The sequence below is a fragment of the Hibiscus syriacus genome, unplaced genomic scaffold, assembly GCF_006381635.1.
Source record: "Hibiscus syriacus cultivar Baekdansim isolate YM2019G1 unplaced genomic scaffold, ASM638163v2 tig00111810_pilon, whole genome shotgun sequence".
NCBI classification, from domain to species: Eukaryota; Viridiplantae; Streptophyta; class Magnoliopsida; order Malvales; family Malvaceae; genus Hibiscus; species Hibiscus syriacus.
In genome coordinates this window covers 877,106-884,201 of record NW_024063186.1, presented here as the reverse complement: position 1 = coordinate 884,201, position 7,096 = coordinate 877,106, and the positions used below count along the sequence as shown (strand labels likewise).

Sequence of the window (7,096 nt, the reverse complement as noted above, 5' to 3'; positions counted from 1 at the left end):
TGGTAATATTCATTTTTAATACGATGACTTCAGAATTATCACGTATCTAGACTTTATATTATTTTAAACGTTTTTATACTACAAAAAATATTCAACAATGACTTCAGAATTATCACGCTAAATCTTCCATGTATTTTCACGAAGATGAAGATTCAAACGTCCTCTCAATTTCACTGTAAATAAAACCCTATTTGAGAAAATAAAATTCAGTAATATCTACTTGTGAATTTTTTTCCACCTCCCTACTTTTGTTATTTTGCCCAAACATACTTTTACACGAGACAAACATGCAGACGAGAGTATAACGCAAAGCCAAAACACATCTATGCCATTATTATAGCTGCTAATATTGTCAGACTCAAGTTCAAGGTTTGTAGGGAATCACATATACTGCTCTGTTAATCTCCAGTTATATATGTCTCGGTATCCACAACAAAACATCCAATTATCCCAAAAAGAACCCAACATTCCACTGCATATTGCTTTCTATCTGGACCACCATTTCTGAATTGCAGAAACTGGAGTGTTCAAAAATGGGGCGTAACGCAGGATAAGTGGATTAACCGCCCTTCCTATCTTCGTCCACACACTTCGGTGGTAACCAGCAGTAACAGGTGCATGGTACATGAGCTTCAACAACTGTCACACAGTAGAAAAAAGCAAAGCACAAAGGATTTAGACAATCATTTGTCAGGACCAATACTCTTTTCTGGAAGTGTAAATAAGGTGTTTGTGGCACAACTAAACGGTTTTAAATGCATTTGGGTGTTGAGAACGATTTTAGTATACCTAAGTATTTATGCTAACAGTAGTATTAAAATCGACATTCGTATCAACCAAGGAACAGCATGTTCTAAATGAGATTACACATATCAATTGTCCATTCATCAATGACAAAAAATGGAAAACAGAAGAATGGGAACATGACAAGGAAGGGAAAAGACCAATCTTAATGATAAATCATATGTTCAAATATTTGTTCTCTTCCAAATAAATAAACTCGGTACTGAACCAACCAAACATCCAAATAATTGCTAAGAAACAAAAAGGTATAACATGAAAAGTAAGAAATAGAGTTACAGAAGAAAGATGAGACGCATACCTGCCAGTAAATGAAAGTTTGTATAATATTGCGTTGCCACCTACAAAATTCAATAGAAAATTTCAGCAAATTAGAAAAGCTAGACAAGGTGGAATACATTGGCTTGAAGTGAATATGAACCAAAAATAGAGAGATATTAAAAACTGACGAGAGCAAGTAAACAATTAGAAGGAAGCCAAGTCCAATCTCAGCATGTGACGATAGTATGCTCAGGGTGGTGGTGTTTGATTCTACCCACACACAAGGATCTTCCAAATACTTCCTGCTCAAACAAAGGAGATAGTATGCTCATTTTTCTTTTGGCACTAGGCATGAGTATTCAGTTGAGTCGAGTAAAATATTCGAGCTAGTCAAGTTTACAAATATCATTCCATTATGCAAACTTTACTTTATTTTTTTCGAGTTGAGTCGAGTTTATATATATATATATCTTATGTTCTTTTTCTCATGTGTAAGAAAGAATTTGTAATATTATTGAATGCTATTTTTTAAAGAGGTATAAGAAGTCAAAGAATTAGTGGAACAAAGAATTTGCAGAGTCGCAATCAGAGGAAAAAATTGAATAAAATGCAAAGTTGAGGACTAAATTGCAAAAATAGAAAATTTGTTTTCGAAAAGAAGAATTATTTATAGAGTAATAGAGATACATGTGTTTCAAATTTGGTAAACAACAGACATAAAACGAAGGAGAAATTGAAGAAACAAGGAAATTAGGGACCAAACCGCAAAACAATCAAATTATTTAGTTAAAGACCAAAATGACTTCCTTTTAATTTTAGGTTTTTCAATTATTTGAACTTTGAAAATCCAAACTCGACTTGAAATCCGAGCCAAAAATGTGAGTTGACACAAATAACTCGAAACTCAAGAGGGAAAAAATCAATTTTTTCAAGTCGAGTTTTACTCTCCCCTAATTAGCACCAATAGTTTCAGTAAAAATTGTGTAAAATCCTTCTCCTTGTGCCTTTTCATATAATAACACAATTTGTCTATCTGAAATTTAAGCCTTTTCATATAACACAAATTCTGTCCATCTGAAATTTAAACCTTTTTCATATAATAACACAATTTGTCTATCTGAAATTTAAACCTTTTTCATATAACTAATATCATACAGCATAACTGAATTTCTTGTAGTGAACATTAACAGTCTGATCACATGATTAATAAAAAGAACTAAAGCAGATATTTAACACAGAAGATGGTTCATATATCTGAGTAAAGGTGCCTACCTGTACAAGATAGAACGATTGAAATTACGCCTTAAGAACTTTGCAATGTGTTCAAGTGCTCGGCATAAAATAGGAATCAAAGCAACTGCAGTGTTGGTCCATATCAATTCATCAGACTACATAATAAAGAGAAATCAGGATAAAAAAGTAAAAGGTATTTACAGGCAGAGGAATGCTTACATTTAAGGCAAAGATTAGAAGTAACAAATGTAAGGCAGTAGATAAAGTAAATAAAATCTTTGGTTGCAATTATTGATTGAAAAATATACTTGAACTGCCTGCAAATTCCATGCCCTTGGTTTCTGCATAAAATACAGAAGAGATTCAATGGAAGAACCATTGCATATTGATCAAATAGATAACAAGTCGGTGGAAATAGGTTTACCCCATATAGTGCATACAAAGAGTATAAAGAGGAACAAGCAGTGCCCATGAATGAAAGCCGATAAGCCCTATTTGAAAGACTTTTAGGGACAAGTGGAAAGATGGCTAGCACATCCACAATAAAAACCTGCACGAAAAAAGATGTAAAGAAAAAGATCAAACAAAAATATGGACAGGAAGCCAATGATGCCCCTAGTTACTAGACCTAGCAATTAGTTTAATGTTAAATCTTATAATTTTAATTAGACACTAACAATCAATCAGCTCCTCAACACCATGGTCTCTCCATGTAGATGCAAGAACAAATAAGGAAATAAAATGCACTCTTACTCAATTTAATAACAAAATGAGAAATAAGAAGGCAAGAACCATCAGCTAATATGCAATTATGTTCATGAGGAACGAAAAGGGATATTGGGGTGAGGTAGTATACCCAAGCATTGACAGAAAATTGTATTGTGTTTCGATCCCAGTGCAAAGAAGCCGTGTTTGAACCCGAACCTGAATCTGCTGATGCCCCGGAAGTTCTAGCGGTTGAGCCTAGATCATGAATTTAGGATTGAGTTCAAAGAAGGAAATGGCTCCTTAATGAGGAAGATCAAATACACATTCTCCAATTTTTTATGTTATTTGTTACTAGTTTAGTTTCTTTCTATAACCACAGTTTCAGAAGCAACAATCTTTTACCAGCATTGCGTGCTCGAGCTTCACCATTTGCTGCCGATGATGAGGTTGAAGTTGGTATTGCTGATCCCGATGGTGCACTTGACAACATAGCCTCTACCACAAGATCAGGATCCTTTTCATAAAAGCCCATAATTCATTAGATATGAGTGGGTCATGGAATAATACTAGAAATTTATTGAAATAGATATGTATTAAAATGTGAGAGACATTCATATAGAAAAGTATAATAATTGCAAGAAATTGCATAAACATTAATATATAAGACAAATACCATCAAAGAGTAAAAGGACACAAATTTCCTATGATTCTTATTTACAGTATGTAGTGTATCAATGTATCATTATCATATTTAATTAATACCTAATTTTAACATGTTAATGACTCATGGAATATAGATATTGATAAATTTTTGTATCCAAGAGAAGAAGAAAAAAGTAGGTATACCATTTTAACATTCAATAATCAAGAATATGGAGTTATATTACACTCGAGCTTTCGTTCTTAATAGATTAATGGTCTTGCTTTCTACTATTTACTTTAGTTTTTAGCATCACTATGGGAATGTAGAATAAACAGCATATAAGAAGTAGCAAAAAATGAAACAAAATCAGCCTCAGCTTATGTAACTTCTTGAACATGCTCCCAATATATATATATATATATATATATACAACTTCTTGAACAGAATAAATAAACAATTCATCTAAGCAAAATTTGCATCAACTCAAATGGATGGAAAGCATAAAATGCAAATTAAACATATGCCAGAAAACTACAGTGCCCAAAAAGGGATCAAAACAGAATGCAAATTACACCAAACCCAGATGAAAGCCCGATTCCAATGCCATGAATTAGTGGCAGTGAGACCACAATTATAAAAGTGGAAACGAGAAAAAGGTAGACTGCCATATGTTAGAAGCTAGAATACATAAGATACAACTAAAGGAATAAAAGGTAATAAAAATAAAACACAATTGAGTTGACTCCATGACTTAGTGGAATAATGATTAGTTAACACTCACCAATTCATTCTCATTTTTTTTCACTTTGAATGACTCTTTACTTATCATTAGCAATAACAATTTATATTCTCAATTTATTCAATAATATTGTCAGGCATCATTAGAACTTAGACAAGTCCCACATTATCTTTATCTCTAATAGACCAATACTCTAGACCAATTTCAAAAAGTGATCAAAGGATGTAACAAGGTGAAATAGTTCTGCATCCTATACTTAGATATATCATTATGTCGAGGCAAGAGACATTGTAAGCAATGGCTTATTCTGAGACAAAGCTTGTATTAGCAAAATCCATCTCAAGGAGAAAGGAAGGTGTCGAGACTTCATTAAGCGAATGGCCTGTGCCATCCCTAACCATATATGGCATGATTCAACTTCAAGTTACCAAAGAATAACTTTGAAGCAACCGCCAAATCCTCGTGGGGCTGGAAAGGAAGTAAATTAACAGGGAAAAAACATCCAGGGCTCTTTGACACAAGGCCATAGAGGTAATCAATGCTGAAGGATGTCACAAGATCCAAATGCTTCTTGGGTTCAAATGTTGAAATAAAATTATTTTCCTCAAGAATCTCCAGTGGTTGCAGCAAACAGGGAAAAAGCAGACAGGGATCAAGTAACATTCCTGAAGGGACAGATTAATCTAATTTGGCAAGTGATGGATGGAGAGGACTTAAAGCTATTAGAAACCAAATGGATACCAAATTATGAAAGAAAAAGAAAAAGAAAAAGTTAGCCTAGTCTGATCAAGCCAGCTCTCAACTAATGTAAAAGTCAGAATAACTAACTAACAAGAAGCATGGGATATTGTCAGCTATGTTGTTAGATTCCAGTTAAAGTTAAGAATAACTAATTAGAAAGGAGCAATTCCTGCCAGTAAGGTAGGAAACAATCAAGCTGGCATTTGAAAAGAAATGGGCAAATATACCATAAAATCAGAAATCAGTAAGTACACAAGATCATGTTTGCAGAGGAAGCCATAATCCTACTCCTTGTTGTGTACTGGAAATTAATATATGGAAAGAGGTTGGAGAGTGCAATTGTTATAGCGTGAAGAGGAGAATGTCACTTCTTCGAGTAGATGGTTTCAGTAGAATGGTAGAAGTAAATATTCCAAGGTAGGTTAGAAACTTGGATTGCTTTCAACTACAGAACCGAAGAACAAATCAGCAGTTACGAACTGACGTTTGAAAGGATATTTGTAAAAAATATTTGCATATCGCATTAGATCAAGTCCTGAGAACTAAAGATTCGGAAACAAAATAAGAGATTTGGTTAGAAGAAAAGCAATTCGTCATTGGCTTTTGTGGTAGCATCTAATAGCCCTAAAAACCCTCATAACCGGGGGGGGGAACCCTAATAGGAAATGGAAGTTAATAAATACGATATTTATTAAAAAATCCTAATACGAAATTCCAATTGTCAATAAGATTGCAAATTTCCATCTTAATAAGCTCAGAATCCCATGAGATAGAAACCCAGATTAAAAGTTCCAAGCAGAAACAAAGACCCAGAAGGACGATGTCAAATTGGGAAAATTATGTAAAGGAAAAAGAGAGGAATAAGAAAAGGAAAACATACGATATAACGCTGGTAAACCTTGCGCATGAAGTGATCAACAACATCAGAGCGAGAAGCCATGTGAGGAGGAATCAAGATATTGGACCAATAATCAGCCCATCGGGGATCATTCTCGTAATCGTAAGCCGCCGCAGCTATTCTCTTCAGTTTCTGCGGATCTGCTCTCTCTCTTCTCCCATTTTTTTTTCAATTTTTCTTTAGCTCTTTTTTGCGGGAAAAAAAAAGGTAACTTCGTTCTGGTTCACTCGACAAAGCAGCAAATGAAGATAAGTTGGGCAGTTTTTAGCTTTAACTTACTCTTCTGGATTTACTTCGATGTCTCTCTCCTTTGTTCATAAAAAAAAATTATTAAAAGTATCAAATATTGAGTTTATCAATTATTAAAAGTTATAAAATAATTATATGATTATTCATACGTTTAAAATTTATCATTTTTTGTTAAAAAATTAACAATTATCTGAGTTGGATGTTAACTTATTAAGATACGATAAAATTTGATCTCATAATTATTTGAATTATATTTTATAAATTGAGTCAATGTTTGAATGCATGATAGTGTCAGTAGATATTAGTAAAATATGATTTTATTGTATATTAGTGGATAAATTAAGATCCAACTCAAACAATCATCAATTTTTTTTAAAAAAATTATAAATTTAAAATATATTAATAATAAAATAATTATTTTTTATAACTTTTAATAATTGATGACTTAATAAAACAGCACTTATAGTTAGAGTATTGTATACTTTACCCTATTTGTTTTAGTCAATATTTTGTTTCGATAAAATTGTACTGATTTGTTTGTATTATATGTTTGTTTTACTGAATTAATTTCGATAGTATAAAGGGATCAATTTTAACGCTTAGTTCAATAATAAAACTCTTAAATTGTGTCCTTTATTTATGTACTTCAGCTATTTTTTATTCGAATTAAACATTTAAAATATTTTAAATTTTCAGTTAATTAGATGATGATTGATGATATGAAAATTATTTAATATTTTTAATTGGAGATTAAAAAAATGAAATTAATTGGGTTAGTTCTATGATGACTCAGGTATTAGAAGTTTTCACCTTCCCCTTTCTA

The 7,096-nt window shown here is 32.4% G+C and overlaps 1 pseudogene; it reads right to left on the bottom strand.

Moving 5' to 3' along the window:
- Nucleotides 1-307: 307 nt before the first annotated feature.
- On the bottom strand, nt 308-6,285 carry LOC120171018 (annotated as a pseudogene).
- Between the last annotated feature and the right edge of the window lie 811 nt (nt 6,286-7,096).